Here is a 14,330-nt window from a genome sequence, read left to right as displayed (position 1 = left end):
TTGGAGCAAAATTGCCCACATATTGCGCCAGAAACACCAACTGTTTGAACAAAATTACTTTTGTTATTGAACTTCTTATTCGCAGCCATCAAACAGCGATGGCAGCTATTTTTTTTCTTGCCTTGATTTTTTTTCATCTTTCATCAACGCGTAATTGGAAGGAAATACTCATGCTTACACGCTATTTCAAAACTAACCCAAATTTGGGTAGAATACAGCCTGATCGGTGAAAGCAGAACCCACCTGAGAGCCTGAATTCGATCCGTGTTGTTCATTTGTCATTCAGATTAGTTTACCATTTTTGAGTAGGTTCAGTTTCGACCGATTTGCGGCGATTCTACTCAAATTTGGGCTAGTTTTGAAATAGCGTGTAGCCCACAATGGTCACAGTCGTCGATGGTGGTGGTTTTTGTGTGCGATATTACCATCTAATTTCACACCCCGCCTGCTCCCACTGCAGCACACATTCGCTTCGAGGAGAGTCATTTGTCGATGTTTGAAAGATTTTGCGTCAAGCTGGTTTGTTTTTTCGTCTGTAATCCGGCGGCGGCTGTTTCCATAAGAAAGACAAATAGACTTGGTAATATTGGCGCTGTTGTTCGATGGAACCTCACTTTTTTTTTTGTTACTCAGCAGCCCGTGCATGGACCAAGATTGAGTGCTGAGACTCTAATTGCGCTCTTACGCTTACGCCACGTTCAAGTTCAAGATGAGCGAGAACAATTGACTGACCTTGGAGCTATTGCCGTGGAGAGTTTGATGGCTGTTTGCCGTTCACCGCTGGGTAAGACACGTTTCAAGTTTTGATTTTGGGTAAGACGTGACCATCTGGACGAGCTTGACTTTTGTTTCTGAAGAGGAGATTAATATTTGAATGTAGTTTGCAGCGACTATGGTTGAATGGTTCGAGAACCAACTGTCATGGTGTTCGAGAAACGAACATAATTATCCTCTGTTAAAAGCCACGCAAATGTTTACGTACTTAACATCATTTGATTTCATAGATGACCTATGATCGTACAGTGGAAGGCATGGCCCACAGTAGGGCGAGTACTATTAAAATCCACCACCGATAATGCTTTCTTTCGATTAAGATAAGAATCATATATAAGCCAAATAGTAAAACAATAATTTTTGGCACGACCGTCTCCGATTTGCATGAATCTTTGCATAATCGTCTGTTATGGGCAACCATTTGCATTTATGCTGAAATTCTGCCATTTTTGATTTTTTTTTTATCTAGTTCCTTTAGGCTCAATCAAATTAGCTTTACCGAGCCGATAGTTCATTCACAGACAAACAGACATAACACTCGAAAGTTGTTCATCGAACAAGCATTCAACGGTCAATTTAAAAGTGTATCGTAGTTGGTAGTACCGGCACCTGTGGCGCGCATAGTCAATTCCCTTGTGTTTGACGTTTACACACTACCGCCATCTGGTCAGCGTAGTGCCCACCACAGTGTACTCAACAGATGGCGGTAATGTTTTAGCGACGATGTTTTACAGTAAAAACTATTCAATGTGTTATTTCTGTTTGTCTGTGGTTCATTGTTCATTTTTTCTAACCAAACTAACTTATTTCTATGTCTAGTAGGAGTTGACCCAAACACAAGCCAGACGGTGGAACTCAGAACTTCGCGTTCGTGGAGAACTTTGTAGGATCATCCTAAGGATCTTATTCTGGATCCTTTGGAGTTTAAGGTGATGGCATTTGGCACAACTCCCCCGATTGACATACCGTGCTCGATTACGGGAAGGATGATTTGCTTGTAGACAGCAAGCTTATTTTGCAGGGACAGGGTGAACTGCCTGTTGATACGTGGATACAACGATCTTATCAAGATGTTGCACTTGGTTTTCGTTGCGTCAACATGCTTCCTGAAAAGCAGCCCACTGTCTTTTTTTTCATACAGGAGGGAATCTGCTCACAGAGACCTGTGAAAGTAACTCAGGGTGTGGTGATGAGAGAATTGCACAATCCCAACCTGTGCGCTTGGCCTTGACCTCCCCGGAACCGCCCGAAGGCATTACTTCGTGGGAGGGGCCTGTGCGTTATAGCGCTCCTCTAGCCATACTCTAACGCTCTAGTCGGGCAGTAGGCAACTGCTGCTCGGCACGCCACACTCGTTGTAGTTCCGAAACTATGTGGGTAACCGCAGTCACCCCCGCGCTCCAGATCTCGGTGGTACCCCACATCCTAGGGACGATGTTATCCGGACTGGTATCCGCTCCGCATATCGCTAGCATAAAGTTCATTACTGGCTCGAAGCGTGGACAGGCAAACACAACATGTTCCACCGTCTTTTCGACGCCAGCACACGCGGGGCAGGTGGGAGTACTTGCATGTCCGAACCTATGCAAGTAACTCCTAAAGCAGCCATGGCCTGACAGGAACTGTGTCAGGTGCAAGTTTACTTCCCCGTGGCACCTGTTGACCCAGCTTGATACGGAAGGTATCAAGCGATAGGTCCGCCTCCCCTTTGAAATCGCTACCGCGCGTGCGTTGTTGCGCACCCCTCGAGCGGTCCTCGTGTCATAGCACTCCACATCCTCCTTGATGATGAGGCCGATTGGCATCATTCCTGCTATGACACAGACGGCCTCCCTCGAGATGGTGCGGTATGCACTGGCCACCCTCAAGCACATTAGCCTATGTGTACTCTCTAATTTCCGCCTGTGGCAGTCAGTATACAGTACCGCAGCCCACGCAGGGCCTCCGTATCTGAGGATAGATACTATAACCCCAGCGAGGAGCCTGCGCTTACTGGCACTCACCGCCGAGCTGTTTCACATCATGCGGGATAATGCTCCCACAGCCGTGGACGCTATCTTGCAGGCGTACTCGACGTGGCAGCCGAAGCTGAGCTTATCATCGAGCATAACCTCCAAGAGTTTCAGAGAGCGCACATACCTAATTGTGCTCTCGCCGACTGTCAACGTCGCATGCATACCGACATGCGATTGTTGACTACGACCACCTCCGTCTTGTGATGGACAAGCTCCAGTTTCCTGGATCTCATCCATTCCTCCACAAGCTTAACGGAGCGAGCCGCTGTCAGCTCTACCTCTTCGAGGGATTCCCCGTAGACTATCAGCGTGACATCGTTGGAAAAACCAACAATTTTCACGCCTACTGGGAATCTTATCCTCAACACTCCGTCGTACATGACGTTCCATAACACCGGGCCCAGGATGGAGCCTGCGGTGACTCTAACGCATTTTTCGCCATCTTCTGTGTCATTCTTCAACACACGATTCTGGAAGTAGCTTTCCAGAATCTTGTACAGCCCTCCGGGGATTCGGAGCTGGTGAAGCGAGCGGACTATCGCCCCCAGCACGCGCTGTTGAACGCGTTCTTCACGCCTAGGGTTACCACCGCGCAGTAACGAATACCCCTTCTTTTCCGATGGACCATCTCTGCCGTCTGTATGACGTCGCGGATGGCTTCCACCGTAGGTCTGCCTTTTCGAAACCCGTACTGGCTGCTTGACAGGCCGTCTACACCTTCGGTGTAAGCCGACAGCCTGTTGAGGATGACCCTCTCAAGCAGTTTACCAGTGGTGTGCAGCAAACTGATGGGCCTGTATGCTGACGGGTCACCAGGGGGTTTTCCAGACTTCGGGAGAAGCACCAGCCTCTGCCACTTCCACGCATCTGGGAAGATGCCTACGTCCAGACAGGTCTGAAATACAGACCTGAACATGTCTGGATTTTCCGCAACGGCCACCCTCAGAGCCACAACCGGGATCCCATCCGGGCCCGGGGCCTTGTTCACCACCAGCGACTTGGCAATGTCGGTCAGTTCACTGTTAGTCACTCTAGACACTACTCCCTGTTCCGCGACTGGGATACCCCACTGTCTAGAGTTAGTCCGAGGTAGACTACCTCTTTGGACCATTCTACCACTGTGCCGTTAACTCAGATTTTGCTAAATAGATTGAACAGGATGGGCCCAAGGATACTTTCTTGCACCGATGGTAAAGGCATCCGATGTGATGCCATTCAGAGAGTCTCGGAACGTCCTGTCCGACAGATATTTTTTTATGATCTTCACGAGGAAGATCGGAAGATCGTATCGATGCAACTTGTACACCAGGCCATCAAAACGCTTTTTCAACGTCTTACAATGCCATGACAGGTGTTTTAGAAACAGCCTTGTTCCGTCTAAGAATGTTTGTTACTCGGGACAGTAGGTGGACGGTCAATCGACCTTTTCGAAGGCCAGCTGTTAACTGCCCTTTCGAACAGCGATGGGTATGAATTTAGCTGACTTCCATTCCAAGGGTAAGTAGCCAAGTCGGAGGCACTGATTGAAAAACCTGGAACTCAAATGTTTGAGTTCCAGATTGTGGATGTTGTCGAAACCTGGGGCATTCATGTTTTTGGATGATTTGATGTAGGCCAACAGTTCGTCAGCTGTGATCTTGGAGTCCTCAGGAAAGATGATGGGAATCTGATGGAGTTTGGCTGCGCTTTAAGCAACCGCAGCCTCGTGTCGACTTATGCTGTTCTGTCCTATCACTCCAGCTTCTCTACAGGGGTTATCAGATGAATCTCTGAATCGTTGGAACGGTATCGGTATCGGTATAGCACAATCTGGAAGAGAGCGGATCTTACTAGCAAAGCCGTTATTTCTGAGATAATTTTGGTAAAGCGATTGCAATTGGTCTTATGGACAGGCAGACCAGAACGTTGGTACTGCCTTCGGATGGTGCTACGGAGCCTTATAAGGTCTTTGGTAGATCTGACAAGGTTCAGAGTATTGCTCACCTGTCTGGATACTGGCACGTGTTGTTCCCTGATCCGGGATATTGTCTCATCGATGGATTACGTCTTCGGACGTCTCCGGTTGGACATCGTAGTCGATGGTTGTGTCGACGCACTGTTGATATTGGTCCCAGTTGACACGATGGTAGTTGCGCCGTGAAGCGTCGAATCGGTTCACCGAAGAACCAACTTTGGCCCCAACCGGTTAGTGGTCCGAGCTGAATTCCTGGCAGTTCCTGGTTGCCCATGTTGCTGATGAAGATATCGATGTTAGCGTGAGCACCGGACCGACTCAACCGGGTGAGATTGTCCGGACTCAAGATGTTGTACTGCGCTTCCTGCATGTTGTTATTCAAGATGGTGCCGTTTTGATTGCGGCGAATGTTGCCCCAAGCTTGATGTTTGGCGTTCAGGTCGCCAGCGATGATGAAATTTTCCAGCCGTCGTGTTAGCTTGACAATATCTCTTCGCCGGACTGCTGCCGACCCATCTCTGATGATGACTTGTTTGGGGGACTATGCTGCAACGATGATGGGGCCTACAGGAGTAGAAATTTTATGCCCCTACGGATTCGATAATCTTCAGCTAGAGGGACAGTTAATGTCCCTCCTCCAGGCTCGAAAACCGGGAGGAAGGCGTTAATCTCGGGCTTCAGGTGCGTTTCGGTGATGATGGAGATATCGATGTTTCGTTCGTTAAGGAATTCAACGAACTCGATGCTCTTGCTCCTGAGTGAATACGCGTTCCAATTGGCAATTATGATGGCTTCACGGTCCATACTTATTGATGAGGCATACGGTAGCATGAAGTTGTTCAGTTCGGTTCCTGGGTGAAGGGGGAGCACCTAAATGCTGCCACTATACGGAGGTGGAGAGGTGCTTCGGAATGCAGCGGTGTCATGCACCCCAGCTGTTGGCGGGACCGATGCAGCACCAGCAAAACGGTTGTTGAATGGAAGTGGCGGAAGCACCGGAATTTGGCGCCCTTGCAGGATGGCAGCAAAGTTCGGCCCGTTGTTTTCTGGCACTCTTCTTCGGTCAGGTGGAGGATCAACCTAGAAGCGGATAGTAATGAATTCCGCTCGCTTCCGGCATGTCTTTTTGGTTGCCCGATGTTTATATTTGGGGTCTGCTTCCTCCAATAATTCGCAGGCATCAGGTGCGTGTTGCTTGCTATAATTGTTGCAGCGGAAAGCCATGTGGCAGCTTCTCGTTCCATGCCCGAATAGCATGTAGTTCACCCGTTGAGTGACATCACGGTGGACTGGTTTGTACTGTTTCCAAATCACCACGTTGTGGAAAAGGGCCCGAATGCTCTGGAGGTCATTCAAGCATGTTGAATTCCTTTCCCAGTGGACCAGATACAGCTGGTCACGGTACTTACGTGAAGCGTTATGACGATTCATCTTGAATATTTGTGACAGTGAGTGTGACTGTTTCCATGTCGGGAAGACCGCACAAGACAAACTTGAGCGACTTGGTCGTCTCAATATCGTAGGAGCAGAAAAACGTGAAGTATTGCGTTTTTCAGTTTCAGCAACGCCTCGACGGCCTTGTAGTGGTTCATCGTTGGAATCATTAGCTGATGCCTTCAGTGCACGTGCGCATGGTGCACTTGAGACCTTTACCGCTGTAAAATTCGAGTTTCTCCCGCAAGCCTTCCGGGAATCCTTTCACGAAGAACGGTGGAACTTTCTCCTTCTTTTCCACCTTCGGTTCATCGCCGTTTTTCAGACTGGCGTAACGATTGTTGGCCAACAGCTTCTTCGATGTTAATTGAGCACTGACGGTGTCCGATCGGGGCGGATCACTTTATGATGATGAAGGTGTCATTTTCGCCTCCCTCTGCCGTCATGCGGAAAAACTTCCTCGCAGTGGACGCCGTAATGAGTTGATCACCTTGACAACCCACGGTGGGGTGGAAGGTAGGTCAGTCACCTCACTGACCTCTTCAACGTGCTGTTTTTGCATTAAACTCAATCTGCACTTGCGGGTATCGTTCGAACAAACTGGCGATTTTATAAATATATCTCGCAACTCTCATTTGTGGAGAGTCGATCAGATGATATCGAGCAGATGTAGGATGAGCTTTAACACAAGAACGATGTCGTGGTAACGAAGCTCATTTTCGCATCGGACAATGTAGTGAACAGCAGCAGCAGTACCTCCAACGGTAGGATGTGGACTTCTACCGTTGGAGGTACTGCTGCTGCTGTTCACTACATTGTCCGATGCGAAAATGAGCTTCGTTACCACGACATCGTTCTTAAGTTAAAGCTCATCCTACATCTGCTCGATATCAGCCTTTTGTGAATTACAATATTATTTCTCATTTGGGTCCCGTCCAAATATTACGTAACGCGGAAAATGTCATTTTTATAAAACACCCACCTCCTATGCTGTCGAATTTCCTTTAGAATTATTTCCCGCACAGAATTTCAGAGTATCTCTAAAATAAAATTGAGATTCTCAATGAGAGATTCATCCTAAGATTTGATTTAAAAGAATTCAATAAAAGTTCCTGTTATAATTATATTTAAAATCTTTTCATAATTATATAGTGAATACTCCTTAGAATTTCCATACATTTTATCTCGGAACTGTCGTGCAATTCTGCTCACAACTCTCCTGGAGCTCTCCTCTAAATTCACTTATATTATGCCCTTGGAACTATTCTCGGATTTTTCATAAAACTCTTCTCAGAATTGCTTTGGAATTCGATCCCCTTGGTATTTATAGCTGAATTTTCATGTAACTCTCTAAAGAATTAACTAAAAATTATCTTTCAAATTTTCAAAGAATTTAATGCTCTTGGAATTTCTTTAGTCATTCCAACTCTTTTAAAATTCTTCTCATAACTTGTTTGAAATATTAATTAGATATGGACCTGGAAACCTCTTCACAATCGTCATGCAATTTTCCACAGAAGTATCTAAAGATTCAACTCTGACCTCACACCATTGACTAGGAGTTCTACTGAAATCTCTCTTATGGTGGTAAGCTCTAACCGGTATTATTCTCGTATTTCTTAAATCCTGATTAAGAATGTCTGACTGCTCTGATGTCGACATCAGATTTATTCAACACGCCTCTAAGCAAACGTTTTGCAGATCATCTAAACAGGGACGGGATTAAAAGTCAATACGAGTCGACAATCGTTGTTGGTATTCACGTCGTCGTGATTTTGCGCTGTTAAATTTGATGATTGTGTATCAAACGGGCTATCGTTCTTCGTTTTTCCCGTTCTGTAGAATTGCAAAATTGTACCGGTTGTTAGTGGACAGTGCAGTTCGTTGCGATAATCGTCTATTTGGAGCATATTTCGTGTTGTGAAAACAGTGAAAAAGTTATCCAATCGAACATCTTGTAGTGTCTACTGTTGTGTTATTGTCGAGATCAGACGCTCTGCAGAATCCAACTCCTCCTTGCGTATTAGAGCATCTCCACCGTTGTTTCTAAATTAGATTTGGAAACTGAGTCAGCATGATTTCCGCCAGTGACCAATGCGCTTAACCAGTTAAAAGCGATGAAGAATCCGTCTCCTGCATAGTTTTTTTTTTGTGATAGAATGATTCACGGCGGCACAAAGTTGAACAAGGGTTTTCTGAATATTTTTTTTTTTTTGCAGTAAGTATATTGTTTATTCAGTTTTTAATAATAAATAACACATTCAAACAGATAAAAAATTAAATTATTCTTCTAGACTTAGAACAAACTCTAGCTCACCTACATTGATTCTACTATTAATATTGGCATTAATAAAGTTGATGTATTTTATGAAAATTTTAAGTAAATTGATTCTTGTCTCTGTTGCAATCGTACCCAGGATCGGGCGTAGAAGGTCTTCGAAAGTAGGCCTTTGCCACCCACCGAGAGTCATCGTCATCCTTCGTTGCACTTACGCCCATGGGAAGGGAATCGATCTCTTGAAGATGGCGATTGACGAGAAGCGCTTTGCACTTGATCGCTGGCAATTGCAGTTTTAGTCCTCCATGCTCTTTACTGCGCGCCAGCTGCTGCATTGGGACACGTGCTGCCAATTCTCGAAACAGGAAAGTCCCCATTGTCGCTGTCAGCTTTGCCGTGTGAATACATTGCGATGGTATTATGGAAGAGAGGTACCACACCTTCGCTGTGATGAAGGTGTTAAGTAATATTACCTTTTGCTGCAGGGTAAGGGAGCGCATGTTATGCATCCATATAAGCTGCCGAATTTTGTTGATTAGCGTATCCCAGTTTAGCTTCACCATCAGCCGCACTGAGTTTGCAAAAATAACACCCAGAACCTTCACCTTCTCTGTATTCTGTAGTCTTGGTATCAACAGTGGATCCCCATTGATGAATCCGATATCGATTGCAACTGTTTTATGGCGATTTAGTTTTGCCCCGGCAACGACTTCAAAGCAGTCGAACAGCTGAAAGATCCGTTCAATTGTTTGCGTTGATGTTGCTATCACCGTGATATCGTCAGCGTACGCAACGCAAAGATCACCGCCACACACACGCTCCACCCGTGTGAGGAGGGGATGGAGGTAGAGCACATCGACATCGGATCTCCCTGACGTACGGATCGTTCTATGCGGAACGACTGTGAAAGGTGCCCATTCACTAACAAACAGTCGTGATGAAGAGGTATCGGCCACTCGAGAGAGCCAGCCGACGAAATCATGATTGATCCCCAGAGAGAGAAGGGTTCGATGAAGAAACTCATGAGAGACCCGATCAAACATTTTCTTGCGATAAGCTGGGCCACACGATCCTTGAGCGAGAGTGTAGCTTGAAAAAAAGAGCGGTTGGTGTTGGCGCATTTTTGAGCGTCACTCAGAACTCGATGTATCTGCAGCACGCGTTCCAAACGGGCCTTCATCACACGGCTAAGAATTTTATAATCGACGTTGAGCAGGCTAATCGGACGGTATGCTCTCGCTGTCCCATCGCCACCTCTCTTTTTGACCAGCACGATTGTGTTAGCGGTGAATTCCGAGGGGAGCTCATTCGTCATAGCCTCATTTATTACGAAGTACAGCTCCCGATAGATGACGTCGAATGTTCGTGTGATGCCACATATACAGATTTATCTGTAATCATACAGATTTTTTTCAATATTTCGATACAGATATCTGTATATACAGATTACAGATTTTTAGAAACTATACAGATTTTTCAAGTATGTGGATTAGGTATATTCGATATTACTTTTAATTTATATTAATGTCAACAAATCGTAATTCCTTTCTTTTGACCAACTGAATTCATTATGTGCGCATCAAACCCAAAGCGTATTTTTCACTTAATAAAATATTATTGTATTAGGGTAGAGAACTACTTCGGCCTAATCGCCCATTTTGGGCCTATCGAGCAGAAAACTTCAAATAAATCCATGATTTCAGAGTTAACAAGTCATTTATACGTTTGGTACGATACTTTAGTTAATAATCTACGGAACAAAGTCAATGAGAACGCGTGATATGAAGGTTTGCACCCATTATTCCAAAACACAAAAGAAGCGCTCTGACCGAATCAATTTTTATCTTCATCCGATAGGAGGAAGTGAATTCATTGGCGTTTCAATGCGTTAGGCCGAGTTTAGAATCCCTTGGCCGAGTTTGGTGTCAAGAAGCAGTGTTAGACTTTTGACAATATCTCAACGATTCGTTTCTCTTTATATAATATATATATAATGTATATATATATACGGTACATATGGAAAGTTAAATAAATTTGGAAGCCATCAATAATAAGAACATTCCGTTGGGTGCTAAACTGCTCTAGATTAAGAAAGACTAAGTACAAGTTGAGCTTAATATGCCGGAAATGGTGTAGCTAACCCTATGTTCAATAATTTTATAAAAGACTTCTGATGTTCAGATGCTCTAATTTCTGATTTTTCGTTGGGAGCGATGTTAATTTCCCATTCCTATTCACCATGTCGCATGGTGACCTCAACTGGAGATTATGAGTCAACTGAAGATTATGAAATTTGAATAGCGTCATATTAGAAAAAAATATGATATGCGATTCGACTAAACTTCCAATAAAAGATCTGTGTTAAAACTTATAAAGAACTACGGAGTGTCAAAAAACAATGAACAAGTAAAGATTTTCGTAATCTCAGACATGAAAACATAAATTGTAGAGAAATGTGATTGTTACTTCATTTGGGAAATTTTGTGCCGGAAGCAGATTTGTCTCTCACTATTGAACTTGATTTTTGGTATTATCAGACATGTAGAAAGTATAAAAACTCTTTAAAATATTAAGATTGTACGATATCTAGATTTTTTAAATAGATTAATTCATTAGAAAGCAAACTTTTATCATTTTTCAACATTCTAAACATAGAAGAAACTATACAGATTTTTTTACAGATTTTTGTCAGGCAGATACAGATTAAAAAGATTTTTTGGTATGAAAATACAGATTGAATCTTGAAAAAATGTGGCAACACGAATCGTAGGTAGAACTCTACCGGCAGGCCATCGGTACCAGGCGATTTTCGTTTCTGTGATGTTCGGATGGCATTTTTCAAATCGTCAATAGTGATCTCTGCCATTAGAGCATCGTTGGTTTCGTCGTTCTCGGGTACGACTCTCTCGTTTATAAACGTTTCTTCCCCAACCTGCCTCGCCTCTCCAGCCGCATACAGGTCCCTGAAGTATCGGAACATGTGTTGTTCGATCTCCAGGGAGCCTTGTATTTGTTCTCCTTGCTCGTTCTGCAGTTCTGTTATAGTTGTTTTTTTCCTTCGTCTGTCGCCCAGGTGGATAAGCTCTCGCCCGCAACGAACGTCTCGTTGAGGCGGATAAAATTTTGTGCAAAACGTCGCTGCAACATCAGCATTTGCGCTTTGACGCGGTTTATAGTCACCAGCATGGTGGGATTCTGATAGTACGCATCATATGTGAGTCGTAGCTGCGTGTACAGACGTTGGTGTTCAGCGTTATAGATGCTGAATGCTTCGCTCGACTTCCAGCGGAAAAATGACTTGATTTTTGGCTTCGTGTATGAAAGCCACCATTGCCATCCAGCTGGGGAAATTCCTCCGTTGGCGGGTCCAAAACTGCCACCGAACTTGAAAATCGTCAATGTTTGCGGCAGTCAAAAGGTGAGGGCGGAGGGACCAAAAACCACTTCCTTGTTCACGGCCGAGGTCGGAAAGGCAAATTCGTGTTGTTAGAGCCTTGTGGTCTGAAAATGAACATACGTGCGTGGCAGCGCTTCGCAGATGCTCGCATAGCCCAGCGCTGACATACATACGGTCGAGCCTGGATGTCGCATTGTGAGTGACGTACGTGGGTGCGGGGGATGTGGGGTACAGTTTTAACCATATAACGTGTAGCTGCAGCTGCCGTACGGTCGCCTGGAGAGCTGGACTTGAGTTGGCACTCGTAGAGTCACTCGGACGTAGCACGCAGTTGAAATCACCGGCAAAAATGACGTGTTGCGTGTTGAAGCGAAGGTAGTAAGCGATCGTACCGTTGAAAAACCTCTCTCTTTCCGCACGAAAAGCTGTCCCCGATGGTGCGTAGACGTTGCAGAGAGTCGTATTTTGCACCCTCAAAGCAATGAGGCGGCCATCCAGGATTTCCTCGACATGCGAGAATTGTATGTGGTCTTTTAGTGCGATTACCGTTCCCCGCCTCGCGTGATCGACATTACATACGACGTTGAAACCAGGGAGAGAGAGCTGCTCATTCTCCACCTCCTGAAGGAAAACGATGTCCAGCTGCAGCGTTCGTACGAAAGACCGAAGTGCGTCGATCTTCGTTGCGTTCGTGATGTTGTTGATGTTGATAGTTGCGAGGTTATAACTTGAGAACTCAGCCATTAGGACGGTCGGTTACTCCCATCTCGCGTATCGTCGTCGTTCTCCACTCGAGTCTTCTTGCCTGGTGGACGAGTGCGGAGATGCATTTTGGAGCTGGATGAGCCGACAGATGAATCTGTCTCGTTGCGATCCACTCCGCCACTAGCAGGGGGCTGTTGACCTGTAGAGGGGATCAACGGCCCGCTATCCGATGGGTGAAGCGAAGCCGAGGTAGAGGCTAACGTAGGAAAATTTTCATCAGTGACGACCGGTGGTGGTAACAACCTCTGTTGTTTTCGTTGGGGAATTTGTTTCGGTGGCTGCATACTTGCCAAGTTTGTGTTGGTTTGGTTGGCACCAGGAGTGATGAACCTGTTTTGGCTGTACCTTTCTCGTATTCATCCTAGCGTGAAATCGGAATCAATCGAGAAGCTGGTCAAAGGTTGTGTACAGTGCGATGATCCGATTAAGGTAAAAAAAGGATCCGACATCAACCGTATGAGTTTCAAATCGTATAAAGTCGGTTTGACTCCCAAACTACGTCAAGTTGCTCTTGCATAGGATAGATAGCCGAAAGGGATTTTTTCGTGAATTTGAAGACGGTTAAAAACATGTGGATGCCTCGTTTGAACACGCCTGCCATCACGATCTCTCCTGTTTCGGAACCTTCCAAGTTCTCAACTCCCATCTCCGGACTGTATGGAACGCTGTAAACCAGAACGCACTGCCTGTCGCATTATGGGGGACCTCGAACCAATCGAGTCGCGCTAGCTGTTTGCCACCATCAAAGTCGTTCTATTTCCTGCCATCAGCGTCGTTCTGGACGAGTTGTAGACTACCGCCATTAGAGTTCTCCAAAAAATCTCTTGTTATTGTTGTTATCACCAGATTTTTTCTATTAGGGTTAACTACCCCATTTCCGGCTTATTAAGCACAACCCGCAATTAGTCTTTCTTGATCTAGCGCAGTCTAGCACCAAACGGAATGTTATTATTACTGATGCCTACTAAATGTATTTACCTTCCCGTACGTACCGTAAGATTTGATAAAGAGACACCAATCGTTGAGATATTGTCAAAAGTCTAACACTACTTCTTGACGCCAAACTCGGCCTAACGCATTGAAACGCCATTGAAGCGTCAATGAATTCACTTCGGCCTATCGGATGAAGGTAAAAATTCATTCGGTCGGAGCGCTTCCTTTGTTTTTGTGAATAATGGGTGCATTTCGAGTCAATTTCGTACGGCGGCAAATTTTTTTCGACCGGAGCGGCCTCCGGAGTCCAAAGTAGGCACGATTTTCTGCCAGAATGCGTCTTTGAATTTCTCTGCTGGTATCATTTTCGGCGGTCACCAGTGAGCCCAAATGCACGAACTCATCGACCACCTCGATTTCATCACCGTCAATCTGAACTCGGGATGGGAGGCTAACATTGTCTTCCCTAGAACCTCTTGCTTTCATGTATTTTGTCTTTGATGCGTTGATGGCAAGTCCAATCCGTCTAGCTTCAGCCTTCAGTCTGATGTACGTTTCCGCCATCATATCAAACTTCCGTGCCATAATGTGAATGTCATCGGCGAAACCAAGGAGCTGGATGGACTTCCTGAATATCGTGCCACTCGTGTCTATCCCAGCTCTTCTGATCACACCTTCTAACGCGATGTTGAACAGCAGACACGAAAGTCCATCACCCTACCGTAACCCCCTTCGAGATTCAAAGAGACTCGAGAGTGTCCCCGATACTCGAACAACGCA

At 45.4% G+C, this 14,330-nt stretch overlaps 1 protein-coding gene across 1 annotated transcript in view; it reads right to left on the bottom strand.

Moving 5' to 3' along the window:
• The window catches only part of LOC135705735 (D-beta-hydroxybutyrate dehydrogenase, mitochondrial), a 292,333-nt gene that overhangs the window by 393 nt on the left and 277,610 nt on the right, over window positions 1-14,330 (bottom strand). The window lies entirely within an intron of this gene.

This window comes from Ochlerotatus camptorhynchus, unplaced genomic scaffold (assembly GCF_037179485.1).
Source record: "Ochlerotatus camptorhynchus isolate MF236.1 unplaced genomic scaffold, CSIRO-AGI_Acam_v1.1 ptg000022l, whole genome shotgun sequence".
Taxonomy (NCBI): Eukaryota; Metazoa; Arthropoda; class Insecta; order Diptera; family Culicidae; genus Ochlerotatus; species Ochlerotatus camptorhynchus.
The sequence above is the reverse complement of the archived record's forward strand: the minus strand, read 5'-3'. Positions and strand labels throughout refer to the sequence as shown.